The sequence below is a fragment of the Apteryx rowi genome, unplaced genomic scaffold, assembly GCF_003343035.1.
Source record: "Apteryx rowi isolate R43461 unplaced genomic scaffold, aptRow1 scaffold_0, whole genome shotgun sequence".
NCBI lineage: Eukaryota > Metazoa > Chordata > Aves > Apterygiformes > Apterygidae > Apteryx > Apteryx rowi.
The window spans coordinates 9,972,875-9,985,059 of NW_020447195.1; positions in this window are offsets into that span (position 1 = coordinate 9,972,875).

Sequence of the window (12,185 nt, forward strand, 5' to 3'; positions counted from 1 at the left end):
GCGGCGGGCGGGCGGGGGCCGGGGCCGCGGGCAGGGCCGGGGGCGGCAGGGCGGCTCCGCCCGCCCCCCGCCGCGGCAGCCGCTGCTCCGCGCCCGGCGCAGCCGCCGCCGCCGCCGCAGCAGCCGCTGCTGCAATGTGCTCAGCCCACCGCCGGCCCCGCCGCGGCTCCGCCCGCCCGTAACCCTTTGCGGGCCTGGCCGGCCCGAGGCGGGGGAGGCAGCTCCCCCCCCACCACCCCCCAGTCAGGCTCCGGCATCCTCCCCCAAAAAGTCAGGCTATGCCGTTCACCGAAAATGAGGAGCTAGCATCCTACTCCCACAGCAGGCTGCGACCTACTCCCACCACATCAGGCTCTAGCATTCCCCCCCCCCAAAAAAAAAGAAAAAAGTCTGACATCCTCCCCAAAAGTCAGGCTCAGGAATTCCCCCTCCCCCCAAAAATCAGACTTTGACATCTCTCCCCACACACACCCAGTCAGGCTCTGTCATCCTCCCCCCCAAATCAGGATCCAGCATTACCCTCCCACAGCAGGCTGCGACCTACTCCCACCACATCAGGCTCTAGCATTCCCCCCCCCCAAAAAAAAAAAAAAGAGTCTGACACCCTCCCCAAAAGTCAGGCTCAGGAATTCCCCCTCCCCCAAAAAAATCAGGCTTTGACACCTCTCCCCACATACACCCAGTCAGGCTCTGTCATCCTCCCCCCCAAATCAGGATCCAGCATTACCCCTAAAATCTAAGTCTGGCATCCTCCCCCAAAATCAGGCTCAGGAATTCCCCCCCCCCCCCCCMAAAAAAAATCAGGCTTTCACATCTCTTCCCCCCCCCCCCAGTCAGGCTCTGGCATCCTCCCCCAAAATCACGCTTCATCACCTTCCCCTCCAAAGCAGGACCCAGCATCCCCCCCCCCCAAATTCTCACAGTCATGCTCCTTCAGGGCTGGGTAATACATGCGTGAATTATTTTCCACTCTGTGCAGCAAGAGCTGGGTGCACCCTGCGATGGGGTGCCTGTCCCCGGGGCTCCGACACGGTCCCATTGGAAGATGGTGGGGTGGGTTTGCAGGAGGGACCTGAGTCCATGCTCCCCTCTCTGCATCACCACTCAGACACCAGRCCCCCTTAACCGCACAGCCAAATTTCCAGGTCCAGAACCATTCCCTTTGTGCACGCTTCCCCAGGGTTCGAGCTCAAATTCAGCTTATTTCATGCACTGAAACTCCATCCTGATGTGGCCGCCAGGTTGGACAGAGGACTAAGCTTCCAACTTAGGAAGTCCATTTCCAAATATGCTGACCAAAATCAGCTCTTTAATGCAGCCTCTTGGTTATGGTCCAACTTTACCATTTCCCCCCATACAACATGGCTGGCTTCATGCCCCAAGGAATATTTCCTCCTCACGCACCATCACAAGACTCAGAGGACGACATCTAGCCTGGAGAAATCTGAGATAACGCAGATGTATGTGCAGCACACAACCTTACTCCACAAAAAGTGATGACTGCAGTGCAATGGGAAGACCTGCAGCAAGAATCAAGCCCAAGACCATCAACAACTGCTTGGGGGAGTTTTCTGTCACTTACAAGCCAACAAACCACGGATGATCTCTGAGGTGCACATTTATGTTCTTCACAAGTAAATGATGCTTTAGGACAAGACTTTCTATATGTAAATAAAGTTACAAGCCCAGATGAGCCTCTTCTCTCAACACAAAGTACCTTGTCACAACCTGGTTATTGGGAAGCATCAAAACAGTTGCCAAGATTTCATCAAGCGCAGGAAGCATGCAGAGCTGTGGTTCAGCCCCCTCTGTTGCTGGGGCAGGAGCCGGAAAACCAGTCCTGCCACTGTGTTGTTGATAGTTTTTCTATGACTTTCATATTTAAATGAGAATGTCAACAAAACCTTTCAGAGTGCGTTTCCCAAGTCCTGGTTTTGGCTTTTTGGTTCTCTCCTTATGCCTAAGGAGAAGCCCAACATCTAATGGGTTAGAGGAGCTTATGAGCAGTATGTTTCCCGTGACCCACATTCTCTCCAACACAAAGCTAAAAGAGAAGTCATCTCCGCAAGCCAGGCAGAAAACTAAAGCTGGGTTAAATAACAGAAAAACAGATCTGCAAGTATGTCAGTGAATAAATTACTCAATTCAGCGAGGGGCCATTCTATTCATTATTTGTGAACACTTGTAAGATCATTATTGTTCTTTAATAGGGTAGCCAATTACAAATGTGCCTGGCACTAATGTACAAAGTGCATTATTATAGATCCAGCTACACAGTCCAAAAGCAGGAAATATCCCCCTCCACAAAAAGGCCAACAACAAACAGAGGAAGCAATTTTCAATTAACAAATTCAAGATTACAAGTAGTCTGTGAGCCCTAAAGAAGAATCTAAATTCATCTTGCTCCTCTCTGCCTAATTAGTTGGTCGTTTGCAGTGCTACACTGCAGTGCAGCTTTTGGGGTCACCTATCTCTGAGACCATCCCAAAAATAGGAGTGGGCCAAGGGAACGGATGGGATTTCTTCCCTCCTGAGCCCTAGATGGGCTGAGTGAGATGCCAGAAAAGAAAGAGTGAGGTTGTACCAGCTCTCAGGGGCTGTTGCTTCACTTGGGAGGGATATAAAACATCAGGCGAAGACAAGTAAGGCCCCGTGAGCGACTGGCACCAAGGATGTTCCCCTGGAYGGTGGGAACTCAACTGTGTGTACCAGCTGCAAACAGACCAGTCCTTGGGGAGGTGGAAAAGGCCCAAAACTGTAGATGAAGCCCCACTCTAGCCTTGCTCCTTCCCCCRCTTCACCTTGGGTGCTTCAGGAATCCTTGACTCTTTCTCTAGAGATATTTCATGGCTTAACACTGAATATAACAATTGTGTGTTGAGAAGCAGCTTGGCTGAGTGGAAGAGGCTTTGCCTGGCGTGGCAGGAGAGCTGTTCCTTGGTCCCCCCGTCAAAGTGCTCCGGGCCTGATCACATCACTGCCCACTTTCCTCTCTCCTTCAGCCTGCAAGCTCCTAAGAGCACATCCTCAGTATGCACTTGCACAGCRCCTAGCATGTCACGACCCCGATAGGAGCAGCAGTCTCTTGGGAACGACCAGAATACAAATACTCAGAGCTGAGATGTCCTGCCCCAGCGTCTGGAGCAGCGCAATGTTGAAGATGAGGTTTGTTATGTTGTTACTTCTGCTGGGGGACAGAAGAAAAGACACAGCCACTAACATCGTGTGAATTAATGAAGCATATAAAAGCAGTGCTGGGAAGGTGCTTTTATCTGATCCAAGGACATTATGTTGCCACAAACAAACAGAATTACTGAGTCAGTTCTTTACTTTCAACACTACTGATAGCTTTAAAACATGAATACCTTGGCAGATAGCTCAGACCCTGGAGGCAAGATGAAATCTACCAAGCTATATGAAGATACAGGAAGTTCATGCTCTGTCCTTTGGCAATTTTTGAGACGTAGTAAGAAATGACTGGTGTGAAACGTGTGGAACGACTCCAGGGATATATTCCTATTTGAAATACATAACTGATGCCCTTTCTTCAAGCCCGCACAACAAGTGGAGGTTTGCATGAACTGTGCAAACATAACCTGGGTTTGGTAACTCACAGCTTGCTCCTGGAGCTATTTCCAAAACCTAAAGCAGATGGCTTTATCTCACCTTGCTCGGTGCTTGGCTCACTGATGGCTATGCCACCCTAGCAACACTAACCCCACAAGAGCGAAGGTGCGAACGGATCAGTCATTTCTTGCCCTGCATGCACCCATCTCCCTCCTCCACCCCAGCTACCTCTCTCACAGCCCCATCCTCTTCTCTGAGCAACAAGCAGCCCCATGGAACCCATGTTTATTGATTAGACCCGTGTCTTGTGATGATTAACAGAGCTGACTTTTGGGCTAACAATGACTTTTGCCAATGCATGTCAAACCGTTTTTGGCTTTGAAACCAGGAAKCCTGACCTAAAAGAAAACTCAGTTCATACAGAAGGACCCATCCTGGGAAGTGTTGCTTCCCAGGGGTAGGGTTCGAGACTGCAGGGGAAAATACTTCACCATTTCAGAAGATACCTCTACCTTTACACCATGTGTAAGGGAGACGTTCTTGTGCCTGAATGAAGAAATCTGCAGATGACCCAAGGGAGAGAGGTGGTTGCAGTCCCTTCCCACCACCGGAGCGTACTGCCTCAAGCAGGGCAACGGCTCTTCCATAAGCTCCAAGACAGACACRTCTTGAGACAGCATCGTGCTTCAGGCACCTAACAGCAACGGGCTGTCCTTTCTCTGAAGGATGGAAATGATCAATACCAGCTCATCATCAGACTATGGAAAAGCCCACCAGGAACTTCTGGATGAATTCACATTATGAAGTCTGCTGTCTTTAGAGCAGAGCAGCACTGGGGTGGAGTAAGTGTAACTCATGGCAGAGATGACCATGACAAGGGGGATGCGTACTTCTGGCTGGAGCGTAAGCCAGTGCTCAGCAGAGGTTTCATCATGTACGAGGGGCAGATTTGGAGGCAGCTGTAGAGAACCTGGAGTGTGGTGGAGAAGGAAGCGTTAAGACGAGTGCATGGTAAAGTAAATTAGAAGGGAACCTGCTTATCACTGCTGTTAATTGAGCCATAAGGAAATGGGCCTTCAGTGAGAGACAGAAATTGGCTGAACAAGCTTAAATTAGATTGAAGATCCAYGCCCCATTTATTGGATTGAGGAAGGGATTAAAAGCACATTATAAATCTGTAGTTGCTAAGGACACAGGGTTAATGGCAGGTGCAGTAGCACTGCCTCACAGCTCTGAAAAATCTCTCTCCTGTAGCTGGCAACGGTTGGCCTGAGCCTTCTGCAGTGGGTGAACGTGGGGTTTGCAACCCCTTGCAGGCCCAAGGGGGGACAGCCACTCCAGCCCACGCGGCTGGTCAGGCTGTGGCAGTGAGGGCGATTCCCCTGGGATGGGGATGTACACACTGGCGTGGAGGGATCACCATGGGAAAGCGAGTTTCAAAACGGGCACTGGGCAAAGAGCAAAGGCCTTTCTTGGCGTCCGCTCCCAGCCACCGCATCAGCGCCGACTTTTTGCCAGCCTAAAACGAAGGGATACCAGGTTGTTGTCCAGCTTCGATCACATTTGACAGACAGAAGCCTCAAAGCTAATTAAGTTTGTGTCAATTTTCATGAGAAAGAGAAGCGATTCCTCCTCCCCTTCAAAGGGGATCCTGAAGCATGACCTCATCTCCATTAGACACCAGAGAAGGTGAYGATGAGAAAATACCCCCCACCATTAAAATGCTTCAATCAGAACTCATGGTCAACACATTAATAAAAAGCCATGCTTCATTAGTGCTGGCAGAGCTACTTGTTTTATATTATATATTTACCAGACGCAAGATTTCAGTGCCACTGTCCTTCTTTCTGTCCTGTTCTTAGCTCCTAGCTCATTGGAGCCTGCTCCAACAAATATCAGGACAAAACAATGCTCTGTAAGATTGGCTAGATCCGCAACTGGAAGTGCCTGACTGTGCAAACAGAAATCTCCCAATGTTAAAAAAAACACTGCTGCCTTGCACTGGATTAACCCAGAAGGGTACACGCACCCTTCTAACCTGGAAATGTTATGTTTATCCTTTCAAAGGGTGATTAAAATTGCTGAAGTATTAATTTGTGCCTTGTTGGCCTTACTGTAAAGCTGGAAGTAACAGCAGTTTTCACATGTCTGCTTACCTGGACATGTGAAAGAAGAAGGGTCACACTTGGAGCACCCACAAAGCTGAAAATACCCCCCCCCCCAACAAGGACTCAATTAGCTACGGCTTGGGGAACCCCTCCCAGCACTTGCTGAGCAGCCCACCATAGTGTCCCCCAGTCACACAGGGACCTGCATCTGCCTTGGTCCCCCTGCACCCAGCCAGCACTGTCCCCTTCACCCAGCACTGCTTCCTCACCACAGCCCCTTCCCCCGGCTCTGCTCCCCACCACAGCCCCTTCCCCAACAAATTCCCCACTGCTCAGGTCTCTTTCCCAAACTCTAGCCTCTATTTTTCCTTCATTAGCTTCCAGCTCTGGCTCTTCCCCAGCCTCCTTTGAGACCCCRCACAATTCCCTTTCTTCATTTATATTGTTACCTTGAAGGTATTTTTAGCCAGTGACCACATTGCCCCTGAGTCTTCCTTTTCCTAGGCTCTATAAATTTAACTCTCTTAGTCATTCCTCACGCCTGACAGCACTCACATTGCTCCTCCTGTACCACGAGGGCCAGAACCTCGCAGCAGCCAGCTCCAGCCACAGTCCCCTCTGCCCTCTGGACCCTACCCTTGGGGACAAGGCTGCTCCACGATGTCCTCTCACCACCAGCCCTTCACATGACCACCTCCCCATAACACCCTCAAGAGCCAACTTACAGCTTTTTAACAGCAAAACCAATCTGGTCATAGCTTGGTAGCTCTTCCAGCCTTGCCAGCATGGAGCCCAGCTCAGGACTGACTTTGCTCCCAGTAAGGTCAAGAGCAAAACACCTGCCTTTAACTACCTCTTAACTAGGGCCCAGCTTCACAGAGACCCTTAAATGCTTTGCGCCTCGTCAGGCACCTGCCTCCCACCAGCCCCAACGCTGAAGTGAAACCTGCATGAATATTTAGGGCTTGGAGGTTGTCATCAGAAGAGAAAGCCTGTGCTGAAAGAGCTAACGGCTCTGACACATCTATCTCTCCGAGAGATGAACAGCGTAGAAGCRCACCAGATTTCTGTGTTTTATTTGGCAATGAAGTCAAAAAAAAAAAAAAGAGAGAGAGAAACAAAAAGTAAACTTCAAATGGTGCCAGGTGTCATGGGTTAAGCAGGGCAGGRGCTTGCAGAGAGCTGGGCTCTGCCCCTCGTTGGCAGGCAGCTGCTTGCTGCTGAGGGGATAAAAGAGCTGTGGGTAGCTTGGTGGGGGGAGTTTGGGGGGTTTAGGAGTTGGTGGGAGAGATGTTGGTGCTGGCAGGATGTCTCCTGCATTGGTGGGGGACTGYAAGGGGAGTGCAGTGTGTTTGGAGGGGAAGAGCATGTCCTATTCTGGAGGTGAGGCCATGGTGTGAGTCAGCCTGTGGAGAAGGCAAGTGATGTGCTGGGCTTGAAGGGTCCCTCCTTTGGTAGGCGAGCTTGGACTTGGAGCATGTGGGTGCTTGGAGGGGAGCAGGGGTTGTGCAGGTTGAGGGTGGGATGATGAGAGGCAGGGCGTAAAATCTCCAGGTCCAGCAAGCAAGACTTCCCAACCCAATCACTAAAACACTGAGGAGCCTTAAAACTATTTTATCTCTTTGTTATTGAAACAGAGATGAAGAAAGCCTTCCAAACACAAAAAGCTATTTTCCAATTTTTTGACCTTTTTTCTTTTCCAAAATGTTGAAATGGGAATTTTTATGTAAATGGACAGGGTTACTTTTGATCCAAGTTTCAGGTACAAAARCTGTCACATAGCAACAAAACTTAAAAATACATATTTTGCTGGGAAACTCCCAACCAGACCTAGCTGCCTCTATATTCCTGGGCTGCCTCTGCTACAGCACAAACCCTGATGTCACCTGTGAAGATGAACCCTTGAAGTAATTTAATTCATAGTTTCTCTGCACCACGAGCTTTTTGCTGCAGGCCTGTTTCAATCTTTCAGCCTGGACATGCAGGAAATAAAAAGAACATGAAGGGAATAGGATTTATGATTTATTTATTTTTAACCTGAAGTCATAAGGAAAGCTGGTGCATGTGATCAGGCTCTGTATCTGTCTCTTTCCCTCTTCTGTTGTGGAACCTGTGGGCAATTTTTACTGAAATTCATTAACGGTAGGGGGGATGCTGCAAATTGCTGCAGGTTTTGTGAGAATATGCAGTCAGGGAGAGGGCAGAGACCTTGACGTTTCTCCGGTGAGGGAGATGATGACCCAGGCACACAACCTTACTAGACATCGGAGAATCCACAGCTGCCTGCCACCTCAAAACCCAGATCTGTAGGGAATTGGACTCCCCAGGTCCTGCTGCTCATGCTGCTTTTTCCTTCCTTGCTGGCTCACTTTGGATCTCGTGCAGGGGGTACCAGGGAGGCGCTAAGCACATCTGTCGAACGTCTCAGCGCCAGGGCGTTCGATAGAGCAGGCAGGGTTGAGCGGGAGGCAGAGACCCTCCATCGAGGCTRCGTCTGCCAGGCGGCATCTCCCGATTCCCAGCCTGATTTTCATGCAGCCTCTGTTTTGTTCTTGCAGCTCTGTCTTGCATGCACGAGTCCAAAAGATCTTGCTGTCCTTTGGGCACCCAGCCGCTCTGGCTGTGCCWGCAAAATGTCTCCTTCAGCATCTCCGTGTCCTCACCTGTATGCGCAGACGATAGGCAGGATGGGGAGGGTGGGTTTTAAACAAGCTGCGTCTGTGCTCTGACCATGGGCTGTCGCTCCGGCAGTGGCTCAGTTACCCGGGCTGTGCTGCAAGAGGACTTTGCCTCTATCCGAATTTGCAGCCTGTCTCACGTTTCCCCTCTCCTGCAGGTTTCCTCTGGTCCACGTGGAGATTTACAGCAGGAGATGTCCTGGGACGCCAAAGCGCATCGACCTGCAGCAGCACGCCTCGCTCACGGCAATCGCTCTAATGGGAGCCGTTCAGAGCATCCAGGCGAAGCTCGTTAATCACACCCGCCTCCGCCTGGCACGGGATGCCCTCGCTCGTCCCCCAGATTGCTCAGTCCGGTCCCGGGGGACAAGTCCACGGCGCGTCCTTGGAGCTGGCGTGTGTCACTGCCCATTGGTGAYGGGGATCTTCCCATGATGCCGATGGCCCTGTCGCTGGGACAGGGCCAGGAACGACAGCAGCCGGCATCTCTCTCCTCCTGGCGGCTGCTGCCTAAAAAAATAAGGCTCGGAAATCTGCAGCATTCACTAAGAAACTGCTGTCGCACCGTTCAGCTCGCCGTTTGGGGACCGTCCTCACCATTGACACCTCTGCCAAAAGGCCCCGCAGGATGCACTGGCTGCGCCCGGGCTCATCGCGCCTAAGTGCTCGCCGGGCAGGCGTCCACCGCGGCTGCAAGGGACGGCAGAAAGCGTTTAGAGGATATAGGGTCTGAAAAGGTGCCAGACAAGGGGTGATTAGAAATCATTTGGACTAGGCAAAACCTGGCCATCCTCAATGTGCCGACGGCCTGACCCGGGGCGGGAACGTTTGGGACCGAAGCTGAAACGAATTATTTGAAGCCGCAGCAGCGTCTCCGCGTAAGACATCGGAGCGCAGCACGGTGGTTTCCAAGCGCTCGGCTCGGGGAGCGGTTTACGGAGGGCGCGTGGGCAGGAGAGGGCACCGGGCTGCGGCACAGCTCCCCTCCCTCCTTCGCATCCGCAGCATCTTAGCGCAGGGGCTAAACCGCAGGCCTGGAGGAAAACAGGGCACGGTGCCTAGCCCTGGCCCGGGCTGTCGGCTTTGCACTTGCTCAAAAAATGCAGGTCTCAAAGGGGGGGGAATGCAGAGGAGGGTGGTTAAGGGAAATGATGAAAAAGCACCTGCTGAGACCCTCCCAGGTGTGGTGCTTGGAGTGCTACAAAATGCTCAGGTGTGCCTGCTTTGCAAATGGGATGAGCAAAAGCAGGAGGGAGAGGTGGCCCTGGCAGGGAGGCTCTTCTCTCTCTCTGCCYGATCAGCCTTTTTTGCCCCTTCTGATCCCTTCAGCCTATCACCTGTTTCCCAAGGAGGTTTATCCCGAGAGTTTTGCATTACTAGTTTGCTGTGCAGAAAGCCTGTCCCAAGGACGAAGAGACCGGGGCAACCAGAGCTCCTGCCTTCGGCTCTTYGTCAGCCTCGCTGCGCCGGGGGCTGTACGAAGTGGGAGCCCCAACCCCTCTGCTCAGACTCGGGGGCACTTTGCACCTCGCGGATCTGCTCTGAGGGAGGCAGCGCCTGGCTACGCGGTCCCAGGACACGAGCAGCCCCTTGCTTCCCTCCCCTCCCTCCGCGGGAGATGCAAGGGACACGCTGCCGAGGAYGGGGAGGTCTAGATACCAAGGTCTAGATTCACCTCTAGACAAAGAGAGGCATCTCCAGACGTGTCCCAGGCCCCCRCTGGAGCTGAGCCCAGGCAGCCTCATCACCTGGAGGCATGTAGTGCTCTGCACTGATTTAACCAAGAGGCTAGTGCAGCTCCATTCCCACGGCCGGGTGAAGGGAATCGAGGCACTGAGTTTCCCACCCTGCCTCCCTTATCCATCCCTGCCAGCTGGGGCCAGGCAGGTAACAGAGCACTGCCCTCGGCAGCATGGCTCTATTCCGGAGACGTTTTGGAACTCTTTGATGGATCATCTGGAAGTGCGTCGTCTTGGCAGGCTAATAACTGCAGCCCGGGTCYGGCGGTGATTTATACGTCTGCGTTAGATGGAGAGCTACCTACTGGTAGAAAGGCTTTGCAAGGTGAGACGTGCCGTGTGTTGTGAAGCAACCCAAAAGGAAGGCAGAAGGATGCCATCAGGAGGTGTAGCCCCCAGGACAAAGATCTTGGTCGGTGCTGAACCCTCTTTCCAAGAACACATCATGGACTTTGTGCTGCATCATTCCCACACCTACCACAGACAGCTGAGTCAGTGTCTCCGGCAGCAGGTGATGGCAGGACCAGCTTGGGTGATGTCCCGTGACGGTGCTGGCTTTYAAGTGGCTGGAAGCGTAACTTAGCCTCCCTGGTAGTCAGTGGCAATGTGTTCATTGGCTTCCAAGGGAACAGGAATGGGATGGAAGGCGAAGAGACCTTCACYTGGTTTTCACCCATAGCAGGGCGCAGCTCCAAAGGCTACCAAAATAATCCAGGCGTTACCACGCCTTTTGAGTCAACATGAGATGCTCAGGACCTYCCTGGCCACATAGGGTTAAGGTTCAGCAAGACACGTGGGGGAGGTCGGTAATCGATGGAAGCATCGGGAAGCRTTGCTGTTACTGGCATCCCTGGAACGAGTTTGATGCTGAGCTCAGCCTGGAAGCGGTGCAATGCATCTCCACGCGTCCTTCTCCTCACCCTGCCTGACATGTAGCCTCCAGACATGCACCACATCCCTTCCCTGCAGTGAGGAGACAACAGGGATCGTTTCTGGAAGAGCCATGTGGGTTTGCACAGGACCACTGTCCTATTTCCCACTCCTGCCAAACTGGAGAGTTTTCTCGTGCTGCCGAGCGGCCGCGGAGCCGGCGTGCAGGAGGCCAGCAGCCTCCCAGGCGACGGGCTGAGCTGCGCTGGGTTTTCGCCGAGACGTGCCCAGCAGACGGGGGATTTGGGGGCTGCTGCCTTCGCTTGCCTCCGAGCACGGAAGGGCAGCAGGCGGCTCGAATTCACCCGGCTCAGCAGCTGCAGCGCGGATTCCTCTTGCAGCCTTTCAAAAGCTTCATAAATTTTTTAGAGCAGCCCAAAGTGCCTGCTGAGTCGGCCAGTCAGTGCCGGGGGAGTAATGAAACTTACTTTAAATTATTAACCGCGCRCAGCCAGACACGGGGCCGGAGGGGTGGAGGTGGGAAAGGCAAAGTTACTCATTTCCCCTTCTCCGGCGAACGCCGCGAGAGCGCCCAGCGCCGGCTGCCCGGAAGCGCTTTGGCTCTCACTGCCTTGCTGAGGCTGTGCCCGAGGTTTCCCGAAGCAAAGGACTGGCCAGAACTCATCTCACAGCTGGTGTTTCCTCCCTGGCCACTGTCACAGGTGGGAGCCAGCCAGCGGGTGCAGGAGTGACCGCAGGCATCGTCTGTCCTGGGAAATCTGCCTCTCCGCTGCCGGCCTTCCTTCCTCCTCTCTCCCCAGGCCCATAAGTTTCTTAAGCCCCTCTTAAAAAGTTGAATTGGGAATAGTGAGGGCGAGCCAGGCCCGGCACTCTTCGACTTTCCYGTAACCTCCAGAAATTCCCCCCCCTCCCCGATGCTTTAAATGTCATGTAATATAACCAAGTTTGCAAACTCCGTTCCCCGAGGAGACGCTAATAAGCACTTGCAGCCTCCGAGGCTCTGCCCTTCTCTCCGTTCCCGCAGCTGCTGATGCGGGTCAGGCTTTATCCCGGCATCGGCACCCCGCGCAGCGATGGAGCCGTGGGATCACAGGCCCTGGGAGCCGCGAGCCGGTGTCGCCTTGCCAGCAGCGTGTGCCTGGGCTCGGGCAACGYGGGACGGTCCACGTAGTGGAGCCGGGGAGCGCGGCAGAGGTGGCGTG